Source organism: Ursus maritimus, unplaced genomic scaffold (assembly GCF_017311325.1).
Source record: "Ursus maritimus isolate PB19 unplaced genomic scaffold, ASM1731132v1 scaffold_10, whole genome shotgun sequence".
NCBI classification, from domain to species: domain Eukaryota; kingdom Metazoa; phylum Chordata; class Mammalia; order Carnivora; family Ursidae; genus Ursus; species Ursus maritimus.
Window position 1 is genome coordinate 56192159 of NW_024423344.1, and position 13352 is coordinate 56205510.

The 13352-nt window shown below is 34.3% G+C and overlaps 1 pseudogene; it reads right to left on the reverse strand.

Annotated features, from left to right (window-relative positions):
- Positions 1 to 569: 569 nt before the first annotated feature.
- Positions 570 to 1735, reverse strand: LOC121100130 (annotated as a pseudogene).
- Positions 1736 to 13352: the final 11617 nt, after the last annotated feature.

A 13352-nucleotide genomic window follows, 5' to 3' on the forward strand; every position in this document is an offset into this window, starting at 1 on the left:
TGCTTATTCTTGCCACCACTTCTGCATTAAACCTAGTTTACCATTCTCATATAGTGGATTTCTTTATGGGTTTCATTGAGCTTAACCCTATCAGAAAGGCACACACTATAGGTAATCTTTAACAAGACAGCAGGGGCAAGGAGGTGCAGCTCTTCTCTGTTCTTGTTCCTATTTCTTTTGTACGGCAAACATATAAAGCTTGGGGTCTATCAAAGCTTAGTCTTTGGTTCTTTAAAATAGGAGACTCTTGAAAATGAAGTCTTTCATTTTGAGGTTATTGTCCCTGCCTTAAGCATAAAAATCTAATTTGAAACACAAAGCTAATTTTCTGTTATCTCTAAATGCATTTGATCCTTTTACCTCATATTTTTTAAATCAATGAATGCTGCTGAATTAATTGCAGGAAGATGGGGGGAGGGTAGATGTTTGGTTTATAGGTCCAAGTTTTATTTATCTTTTTCATAATTGAGGTATTTTATTGTATATACAATGAGTTAGCATTAAGGTAGGTATATTGGATATCTGCAGTTGAGGTAGGTATCTTGGATGACACATTCAAGGAAGTTCACTTAATCCACCTTAATGAAGCCTTTATCTTTCCTATACTGGCAGAAACACTGATAGCATATATTGAGGCACATTTTTTCTGGACCAGACTGTGCTGGTTTGAGCAGACATGGCAACCATGAGAACCCTAGCCAAATTTCCTCAGATGGCTCCAGCAGACCTGCTGGTGACCCGTCTTGCTGTCTCAGATGCAATGAGGCAAAAGGAGGTCCAAATTTTATTATAACATATTTCTATTTGCACAATTTTTCTTATTTTTTTCAACTTAGCATAACATATGCAGAGAATTTTGTATATTTTAAGTGTACCTATAAAAATCCAAGTGAGTAAGTGGAACATAACCAGTATACCAAAATCTGCCTGCATACCCAAAGTTAACCACTATTATGATTTCTAACAGATTAATCCAGAGTGGTTTTGCTTATGCTTGAAATTTATATAAATTAATAGTATTGTATGTAGTCCTTCAGATTTTGCTTCTATTGATCGACACTACTTTTATAAGACTCATACATGTTGCTGACTGTAGCTCTACCTATGCCATTTTAATTTCTGTATGTTATTCCATTGAGTAAACATATTCCAATTAATTGGAACTTATGGATTGATATTTTAATTTTCCAGCTTAGAACTTTGACAAATAATATTGCTACCAATATTGTTGTATGCATCTTTTGGTACACATGTGCATACAATTTGGTTTAGAAATTGTTTTCGAGGTGTGCCTGGGTGGCTCAGTTGGTTAAGCTCAGGTCATGATCTCAGGATCCAGGGATCAAGCCCCATGTCAGGCTTCCTGCTCAGCAAGGAGCCTGCTTCTCCCTCTCCCTCTGCCTGCTGCTCCCCCTGCTTGTGCGCGCGCTCTCTCTCTCTCTCTCTCGGTCAAATAAATAAAATCTTAAAAACAGTTGTTTTCAAGATCACTAGATGATTCCAAAAATTTTTCCAAAGGGGGTATACAAATTAATGTGTGAGCACTACATTCTTGTCAACGTTTGGTATTGTTAGATGTTTGGTTTGGTTTTATTTTGTTTTAGAGCTATTATTAGAAGGAAACTTCCTCAAACTGATACAAGGAAACTATGAAAAACCTACAGCTAACATTATATTTAATGGTAAAGGACTGGCAATTTTCCACCAAAAGCAGGGAATAGGCAAGGATGTCCATCTACTATTTCCCTTCAACGTTTTACTGGAAGTTTAAGCCAACATAAGATAAATAAATGAAATAAAAGGCATTATGATCTACTGAGAAGAAGTAGAACAATTTTATTTGCAGACAAGATAATTTTCTATGTGAAAAATGCTACAGAATTTACCAAAAAGAAAAGCTACCAGAACTAATAAGTCAGTTTAACATGTTTGTATGACACAAGGTTAATCTACAAAAATGCCTAGGTATCCACCTTCATTCTGAAAGAGGATTTTTATGGAGTATATAATTCTAACGAACACATTTTTCAGCAGCATTCTGAAACAGTGGGGAGGATCCAAATAACCAATGCTTTATCATTATACTATTTAGAAACCCCAGTGTATGATAATAAAAAGCAAAGTTGTTTCTACTCAGTTTTAGTATGTATTTAAATTAAATACAAACAGTGAACCTACTTGCAGCCTATGCTTGGGACAAAAATACCCTCACCAGTTGCACTTGGTTTTCCATTATTATGAGGATATCATTCAATTACTTCCAGCTTCCAAACTTTTGGCTTAAAAGTCAACTGTTATTCTTAATTGTAAAGTATGATTGTTACTTCTTTGAAGATAAGATAAATCCTTTCCCTATCTTACTGTTTGCTTTATAGATCTCTCTTTATATTTGTTTTAATATGTGTGAATTACATTTTATATTTTCATTTTTCTCAGGTTTTGTGAGGGTTTGAAAATGTGAGATTGATGTATTTCATGACTTTTCTTAGGTGTTCTCTTATTTTTTTCCTTTATTCTGACCTGCCTTCATTTGCCAAATTTCTTCACTTTTTAATCGGGTGTCAAATCTATACATTGAGTTTTTAATTTTGATAATTACATTTTTTAATTGTAGAATTTGGTTTTTTTTCAGATCTGCTACGAAATATTTATCATTTCCTGTTCCATCTTGAAATATTCAGTCTTATCTTTTATCTCCTTCAACATTTTAATCTTAGTTCTTTAAAACTATAAACCTGGAAATTTATATAGCCCTTTTGTGTTTTACTGTCTGTACATCTTCTTGTTCCCATGCACATATACACACAAACATGCATGCATACACACATTTCACACATTAACAAAACCCAAAATAATTATATGAAAAACATTTCTTTCAATATTTTGAGAGTTCTCTATGGAAAAAAAAATAAGTATAGTTAATTTTAACCAGAGGAAACAGAAAACTGTCTTCAGGGTTTCAGAATTGAATATACAACTTTTCAACAAGTCTTTAAAAAAACTATCAGTGTTTAATTTTAATAAACAAAATATTAAGCAAAGGTTATGGTAGATGAAACAAACAAGATTAACTGTTTCATGGTGAACTTGGAAAAGGACTTAAAACTAAAGAAAGGCATGATTTGTTGAAGGGTCCTGTTTTCTTCTTAAACTTTCCCTCATAACATGTTTCTGTCTCTTCATGTGACCCTGAAAGGGAAATCTTTTTGCTGTGATATAAAGACAGTGACCCTGAAAGTGAAACTACTCTGCTTTATGGTAGTTGTTATGTTGCCAGGTGTCAAGGTGGCCAACTGGGACAATAAGCCAAATTGAAAGTAATAATCGAGCTATTGTACAAATACAGGTTTTCCTTGACTTATGATGAGGTTACACCTTACCCATCATAATGTGAAAACGTCATAAATCAATAATGCATTTAATATACCTAACTTACCATACATCACAAATTAGCCTAGCCTACCTTAAACATGCTCAGAACACTTGAATTGGCTTACAGTTGTACATGGTCCTCTAACATAAAGCATATTTTATAATAAACAATTGAATATCTCATGTGGTATGTTGGATACTATATTTAAAGAGAAAAACAGAGTGGTTATAAGTGTATCACTTGTTTACCTTTGTGATCATGTGGTTGAGTGGGAGCTGCTGCCCAGCATCAGGAAGAGGATCATGCTACATATCAGTGGTCTGGGAAAAGAGCAAAATTAAAAATTCCAATTATGATTTCTACTGAATGTTATCACTTTTGTACTATTGTAAAGTTAAAAACTCAAGTTGAACCATTGTAAGTCGGGGACTAGGTACCGCAATACTGCAGGTAAGAAGCAAAGAACAAGAAAAGTGGTAGCTCTCTAATTTCCATGTTTTCCCCACAGAATGACACCAGGCCAGAGTCAGTGAAATGACATGCCATGCAGGTGGGAAAAACTGAGGAGAACTGAGGAGAACTGAACAAAATTCTCCTGTCCAGGATTATTTTCAAGCCTTGAAATCTAATTGAATTTTCCCTGCTTCTTTTCAGGCTTGCCTGGGACTTGAGACCCCTTTTCCTTCTATCTTTTTGGAATGGCAATGTCTATCCTATAACTATTCCAACAAGGTATTTTATAAATATATAACTTGGTTTCTAATTTCACAAGTATGTAGATAACAATGAGCTTTGTCCCTGGATGGACCATAGCTGGATTCTCACCCATAACTGATTTAGATGAGTTTGAGTTGATTATATTTAGATAAGGTTTGGGGCTTTGAGTTGACACTGAAATGGATAAATAATCCTTTTAACAATGTTGGGATTGGGTGACTTTATTGTGCACATGGGAAAGACATTAATTTGGAGGAGGTCAGAAGGTGCGCTGTATGAGTTGAATTGTGTCAAAAGATGTACTGAAGTCCTCAGATTAAAATACACTCATGTTTAAGCAGAAAGTCTTGTATAATAACCCTACAAAATGATTTTTTTAAAAGATTTTATTTATTTATTTGACAGAGAGAGAGGCAGCGAGAGAGGAACATAAGCAGGGGGAGTGGGAGAGGGAGAGGGAGAAGCAGGCCTCCTGCTGAGCAGGGAGCCCGATGGGGGCTTGATTCCAGAACGCTGGGATCATGACCTGAGCTGAAGGCAGACTCTTAATGACTGAGCCACCCAGGCACCCCTACAAAATGATTTTTGTTCTAAATTCAATATACTTGACCATCAGATACAATTAATGACAATAAGTTTGGTTTTTAATGTAAATCAAATTGCTATAGATGGTTGTTCATGTCTCTTCTGTTTATAAAATAGTTTAACTTCCAGAATAACCATTGATTACAATAATTTAAGATAATTAAATAACATAATTTGTTAACATAGCTATTCAGTTTGATCGCAAAAACAAAGATAAATTGGCTGAAATCTTAAAATCACTATAGCTAGGATCATTTCACTCAAAACTTCTTCTTCTTTTTCTTAAAGATTTTATTTATTTATTTGACAGAGAGAGAGATAGCCAGCGATAGAAGGAATACAAGCAGGGGTAGTGGGAGAGGAAGAAGCAGGCTCCCAGCAGAGGAGCCTGATGTGGGGCTCAATCCCAGAACGCCGGGATCATGCCCTGAGCCGAAGGCAGACGCTTAATGACGGAGCCACCCAGGCGACCCTCACTCAAAACTTCTTAGGATGTTTTTGGCACATGTCCCATTTGTCAGATTTATAATCCAGGGAAAAGGTAGGCATAAGCAAAAACAAAAACTTCAATGCCTATTTGATATTTACAAATAGACTTTGTGCAATAATCTCCTTCGAGTGGGTATGGATATATGTTCACTATTGTCTATATATTTTTCAGGCGACCATAAGGTTTTCTCAGCTTAATGGCAACTGAATTAACAACTAGAAAACAACAAGATGAAATAAAACAAACAACAACAAGCAGCCTCCTATTCTTCGTATTTTCAACTTGGTGTATTTATTACTAAGCTTTTTATATAGAGATAGAAGTGCCTATTTTATAAGAACTTAATCAAATAGCTATACATGGTACTGTTTATCATCTAGAAATTCCATCATCTTTACCATCCTGTATCAGTAGTGTAAAGTAAAAGAACAAATAAAGCTTAGACAAATTTTTGAAATATTAGCTGCCAGGACCTAAGGTATCCTTAACTTCCTCAGCTATTAAAAAATTCATTGGCTGGAAATCAAAGGTTATCATCCTCTTAACTCTCACCTGGTAAGGCTAGCAATTACACATCCAACGTACTGCCACCTCTTAAAGGTTTATTGCAATATTCAAAAGTTTAAAACTAACAGGTCTAAGCAGATTTACCAAAGGAAAAACTCAAAAACGAAATAAGGATAGTCTTACGCTTCATTGGAAAAAGACCATATCAGGTCCCACTAACCCAGCAGTTATGTTTGAAAGCACAGATTCTTGCATTTACATTTTCAGACTCACAATGCATCACACTCCCATGACCTGGATGTCTTTGATGCTTACAAATGTAAAACTGAGAGTCTTTGGCGATTATCTAGAAGCAGACAGGACCATAAATAATTCAACCTTTCCAAAAATTTTCAATCAAATAACCAACTTTCATACTTCTAAGATTTCCAGACACAGACTAAATGCAAAAAGCCACTAATTGTTCCCTTTTTCTTCTCTCTTTTTAGAAAAATTATAACTATCTTTAAGCCATTTGTTATAGTTTAAAATTACAAATTTTTAATTATTAGGGATCAAAAATTTAAGATTTTCCCCTTTACTTCTAATACTTTTTAAAAATAGCTAATCCCTGGTATTTGACAACACTTAACTGATAGCTTAAAGAGCCAAATAGAAAGATAGGAAAACTTGGAAACCTGGCCACTATGCCACTTTCCAAATTGGGAAATTCTAGATGTAGGACTTTGTTTTTTTTCTTCTGACTACAATTAAGAAGAGTCAATGTTGCTAAAGGAAGCATTTCAAGGTGTATTAATGATTCTTGTGTGTCTTAACATCACAATTCTATATTGTATCTTGTCCAGATCCATAGGTACTTTTGTAAAACCACTATCTGATGAATGAATTCATAAGAAAGAACAATCACACAGAAAACTGGTGATCTACTTGAAACTAAACATTTCCTGTGCTATGGGACTTTACTTGTTCTCCAAACTTTGAAATCTGGATAGAGATTATAGTCTGGACTCTGATATTCAGCATAAGAAAGTTTTCCTGAGCTGGTAAAGAGGAATGGCTATAAAAATCTCTAAAAGATTAAAATTGTTTTAGTATCACCATTGAAAAACTTGACTCCAACTATTCCTCCCCACTAAAATTTTCCTAAACTCAAGTTGATCACCCAATAGCTGATAAATGCCACCACCATTTTGCTGCTCTACCATCCTGTTCTATAACTAATGTCAAGTGTTTCCACAAATACTGAGAATTTCTGTAGTGTATACTCTTGTAATAAAATTAAATTTTTACTAGTCTTGTTCTGTCATATAATATACTTAAGCACCTTGTTTCATTCCCTAACATTCATGTCAAAGTTGGTCTCATTTAGCAACATTTTTTAAAGATTTTATGTATGTATGTATATACGTATGTATTTATGTTGGTGAGGAAGAAGGGGAGGGAGAGGAAAAGGGAAAGAATCTCAAGCAGTTTCTGTACTGAGTGTTGAGTCTGAGGTGGGTCTCAATCTCACAATCCTGTGATCATGACCGGAGTCAAAATCAAGAGTTACTTAACCAACTAAGCCACCCAGGCACCCCAGCAACATTTTAGTATAAAGCTTGAAATGATGACTTGGCTTGTTTTTTCTCTTTCCACAATATGTAATGAGCATTTGGGCTGGTCATCAGGAATAACAAAAAACAGAAACAGAAAAAAGATCAAGAAACAAGAATGTGATTTGTATGGCAAGGCAAATGTTCCATTAACAATTTTCCAAAGTATATGGCCTAAAGATAAGCAAATCCAAATGATGCACTCTATTTCAACTTTAGGAAGAAAACCAAACATAAATCCAGAAAACATTGTGTGATTTGGGGTTTATCATAACAGGCCAGGGGATTGGGTTTGCTTTGTGTAGGGTTGCAAATACATGTATAAAATATTTATAGATCAAAACAAGGAAATCATGTAATGGTGGATGAAATTCTTATTGTAGATATGCTTAGGGCTAAATCATAGAAAAAAGAAATTACACCTGATCTTAGCTAAAAGGCTGAGAAGCGATTAAATCAAGAAAAAAAATTAGAGTGATGTTAAGTATTATGATTTTTTATTTGGAGGCAATTGAAAACACTAAGGTTTTTTAAAAAAATAAAGCTTAATTATACAGATAATTTTGGGGAAAAGTCAATGATAGATTGGAAATATTTTAGAAGAAGAGCGTTTAGGGGAAGATGATGTACACATGCTCAGGATAGTGTTTCAATGAACTGGCAGTTTCCTATACTGTAAATTTGAGATAAAAAAAAAAAAGTATCTCAGAATCATGGCTGAGAATGTTTCCTTCCCTTTGCAAAGGGGCTTACATCTGTAAAGGAAAATTGATGAAATCAAAGCAAATAGTCCTCATATTTCAAACAATTATTTGTTTGGATTCTGGAGTAAGGAGCAAATTCAGCCCTCATTCTCACACCATACTGAGTTGTAGAAGAGTTGTTCAGAACAGGTCAATGAATCAAGTGTCACTTTGTGTGTGAAATTCTTTGCCACACATCCGTTGTAAAGTTGGGAAATCTATCCCCATTCCTATCATTTCTGTTGCCACTTCCTCCCCTGAGAAAGTCACCTTGTTTAGTTGGCTTGTTTAAGCTATCAGGACCTCGTACTCTCTGCTTCATTTATTCAGGCGTAATAACCTCAGTAGATGCCTACTTGGCCAGTATCTGTTGCTTAGAGCTCTTCCATCTCCTTTCTTCCCTTTAAAACAGACCCTACTTGCTAATTCATTTTCCACCTATCATATATGATTTAAGATAGTACATAGAAAAAAATCTGGTTTATCTGTTAATGTACTAGCTTTTACGAAATACTTGGGCCTTAAGTTAAAACAATGCCTCTTAATCATGTGTAAGTTATATAACTATCAGCCTTAAATTTTATTTTTGGATTTTTCTTACTAGCTTTGAGACCACAATCAGTGTTAGGATAATTTATTTGAATTGGTTTCATCACTTATAAAGTGGGAATAACTTGATATGTATGTGTGCCATATATATGTATATATAGTTTAGAAAAATGTGTAGTAGTGGATGCTAAAGTAATGTTTAAATGGTTTACTATGTTTTTTGGGGGTTTTTTTGTTTTTGCATATACAGTTGACCTTTGAACAACATAGGGGTTAAGGACACTGACCCCTGCACATTCAAAAATCCATATATAACTTTTGATGCCCCCAAAATTTAACTACTGATAGCCTACTGTTGACCAGAAGCCTTAACAATAACATAAACATTTAATTAATACATATTTTGTATCTTGTATGTATTACGTATTGTATTCCTACCATTAAGTAAGCTAGAGAAAAGAAAATGTAATTAAGAAAATCATAAGAGAAAATATATTTATAGTACTGTATTTATTGAAAAAAATCCTCATCTAAGTGGACCCATACTGTTCAAGCCCACTTTTGAGGGGTTAATTATACCTATTATTCTCATTGTAATAAGGTTTTACAACAAAATAGAAAAATACTGTGGTCTCGAAACAGAAAAATCCGTGTTCAGCTTTAAGTGGGTTCCATTATATCCTACATCTAGAATTATACCAATTAGCCATATTCAGAAAAATAACTGTATGAATATCCCCTCAAATTACTCCTTAAATATAAATGTAAATTTTCATTTGGGTTTTAAGGGATTTTTGTTAATTATGATATAGTTTATCTTTATATACACATTTTTAATAGTATCACTTTTACACATATGTATTCACCATCTGTATTTTTCTCAGTTCCTAAAATATTTCTGAAAAATGTTTTCAAAGTCACTATCTTCATGACTACTTGGGATTTAGGTCATGCTGCTTCTTTCTACCTTTGGGTGTCCTTTTACACACAAAACTCCCACTAAAAATTTTAATTTTGGTGCTCTGTAAAAGTCCTATATAAATTTCATGCTGTGGTATTCTTTTTAAGTTATAGCTAAAACATATGATAAAGACACCACAAGTAAGGAGATATTTATTTATACAATAAGTATCAGTACTTAAAAAGAATAGTAAGGATAATAAAAAGAAAATACTAAACTATATCACATTTTAATAATGTTTCATACAGATAACAAAAGAAAATATATTGTTTAATGAATAATCATAATGTGAATACCTGTGTAAACACTACTCTAGTCAAGAAGTAATAAAATATCACCAGCAACTCATAGTCCTCTCCCCTCATCTCATGTTTTTCAGTCACGAACTTAGCTATTTCCCAGAGGTCATCACTATATTGATTTTTGTGATATTCATTATTTCACCTGTCTCTTTGGTTTTCTGAACTATGTACACATCCTTAAAACAGTATAGTTTAATATTGTCTGTTATTGAACATTTTACATGTAGAATTCATGCTATAAGCAGTGTTATTTCTTTGTTCTTTTACCTAACAACATGTTTTTTAACCTCTTCCAGTTGTTTTATGTAACTGTAGGAACATTTTTTATCAAAATACAGTCTTGTATTCTTGCTTTTAATGATCTTGACATTTAGAATCAGTCACAGTTCATTTATTCATTTTATTGACCATTTTTTTCCTCTAGTACTGAGAATCCTGAGGTAATCATTCCTGTGCATGCATTATGCTACCTTTGAGTCTACGTTTATTCTGAGGAATGGAATAACTTGGTCTTAGGGAACACATGTTCACCATTCCTAAATAAAGTCAAACTGTTCTCCTGTATACATTTCCATCAATAGTGCATATATTTCAAACTATTTCCATTTCCTACTACTCTTGGATTAGTCAATTATTTATTTATTTATTTTAAAATATTTTATTTATTTACTTATTTGAGAGAGAGAGAGCAGCGGGAGGAGCAGAGGGAGAGGGACAAGCAGGCTCCTTGCTCAGTGTGGAGCCCAACGCAGGGCTCCATCCAAGACCCTAATTTCATCCTGTTGTGGTTGAAGAAGATACTTTGTATGATATCTAACTTTGTAAATATATTCAGTCATAATCTGTGGCCCAACAGATGATCTGTCCTGGAAAACATTCCTTGTGTACTTGAGAACAGTATGCATTCTGTTGTTTTGGGTGAACTGTTTTGTATATATCTTTTAGATGTTTTTGTTCATTGTGTTATTCAAATACTCTATTTTCTAACTTTTCTTCTGTCTGGTTGTTTTTTCCATTATAGAAAATGGAGTATTGAAATCTTCAACTATTTTTGCAGAAAATATCTATTTTCCACAATGTCTATTGTTCCCTCTGATTCTGTCAATTTTTACTTCATATTTATATATATTTTTAAAGATTTTATTTATTTATTCGACAGAGATAGAGACAGCCAGCGAGAGAGGGATCCTGCTTTTATTGGTCCTTCAAGATAATCACAAATCCTTTCATCACTGTTCCTCAAGCACATGATGGGTGACTTAGAGTCTTACTGAAACTGAGAGGATCTGTTTAGGGGGAAGATACAATATGCTGATTTGGGTGTATTCTATGAGTTCTGCTAAACATAGCCTAAGGGACAATGACCAATGTCCCTGCAATGCTGTCTTGTGTATAGCTAATTTTTGGTAGTTTAAGTTTCTAATTGCCTTCTTATTTCCTCATGCATATCCTCATGTGTATAGTCTATAGTTATGTAATTTGAGGTGTCACAGGAACTGCACTTAATATCTTAAAGCTATAAAAATCTAATTTGAAATATACCAGATTAATTTCAATTATATACAAAATTTTGCTCCTTTACATCTCCTCACCATTCTCTTTCACATACCAATGTCACATTTTATATTTTTCTTCTTCCTTTGGTATTAACCAGCCACTGACAACTGTCTCTCTTCTTAGAAGATAATTGTGTGTAGTATAAAAATTCAGCAATAATTTTCTTTCAATACACTAAATATATTACTCCACTCTCTTTTCTCTCTCTTTTGTTATAGGGAAGTCAGTGTAGAATGTAGCTGATATTCCTGAAATAGTTGTTTTTTCTTTTTTTTAATTCTTCTGTTTTAAGACATTCTTTGTGCCTGCCTTTGGATTTTCAGATCACTTGCACTGAAAATGACATTCATCTTACTGGAAAAGTCACTCAACAATAAGCTGATAGTCAAGTTATTAAATGGAAATCCCATGCTTCTCACTATTTGCAGACAACTAGTGTCTTAAATGCTGGAATAACTTCTTTATGAGTTAACTTAAACAAATTTGTCCATTTTACCTCTTCTTGTTTCTCAAACTAGAGCAGTTTGGTCACTGAATACAGCTCTTTTCAGAAAGAGATCATCCTCTTTCAAGCTAGAGATGAATGAATGGATTCTTCTCCACCCATTTCATTCCTGAAGATGATGCATATTTCTTTCACCACCAGTAACCTTAGGCCAGCCTGGTTGATACATCCACTGTGAGATAATACAGTCAAAGGGGGGAAAATGTGGTTCAAAGTTACTTCCAATTAAGTTTTATGAAAATGTATTGCCTGTCTTGTACCTGACACTTTTGTCTGAAAGGCCTAGTTGCAAACAGTTTATTGGGGAAAAAAATAAGTCATAGCAATTGGAATGTGGCACACAGATTTGAAGATACTAAAGGAAGAACAGTCTGGCACTTGGGGAAGGAACACAATCAACCTGTTTGGTGGGGGGGGGGGAGAAATATTAATGAACTTTGATTTCACAACCCCCTTTGAAGATTTCTTACAATATGAAAATGTCCTGCTGTGGCTCTCCAAAACTGTTGAAAGTACCCTGAATTTAAATAACTGCTAGGTCTTCTATCCTTTGCCAGAGGCTCTGACCACAATTTGACCACCTTTATCCTAAATATTACTTGTCTACTGGAGACAGCAAAAGCTGGTCCAAATTTCTGTACATCCCACAGTAAAAACTTTTGAATGTTGCCCAAACCCCATTCTCAGTCATTGTATGGCATGGATAGATGCTACTAAGCAGTTTTCTTAGATAAACATGGCAGATTGGACTCAATGACATCAGGCAGTCCCTCCAAAAACAAGAACTAATTATTAAAGTTGAATAACTGGGTATTATAAAGTTCACCAATCGGCTAGAAGGCTATGCTGGAGGCAGTGTCAACCTATGCCCTTGAGCTGATTAAACTCCAACAATAGTAAACACTTTCTTTCTAGGGTATCATATGCACACTTGAAATCCTACTTCTTTTGTGGAAACCAAGTAGTAACTTGCCTACATTCCTAAACACAGTAATTTCCACCTTGGAGGTGTCTTTAAGAGACCTCAAGTATTTAAGGAAATCTCACCCAGTATATCATGTAGCCCTCAGTTGGCTGGCACAATCTGTCAAGAATACAACATCCCTTGGTTATTTGGAGAAGCTTTGTAGAAGAGAAAAGAAAAAAAAAATGACTCAAAATTTGTGTGCACCTGTGGGCAGTTATTCCCTTTAATGAAGACATCCAGTTAGGAAAGATGGCACAAAAATCCCTCCTTTACTATAGCTGAAGTGATCAGTTACAACAATTGGGTCACTGAAGGCATTCATGTCAGCTTCAAGTCACTGGCCAGAATTCTTATGGGTGATAAAATTATCCTACATTTTCTTCTTGTAGGCCAGAGTGGAATTTGTACAATCATGAATATATTCTGCTGTATCTTGAGAAATAACTCAGGCCAAGTGGAAAGATTAGTACAGAAATGTAAGGAGAAGATTACCTGGCTTGC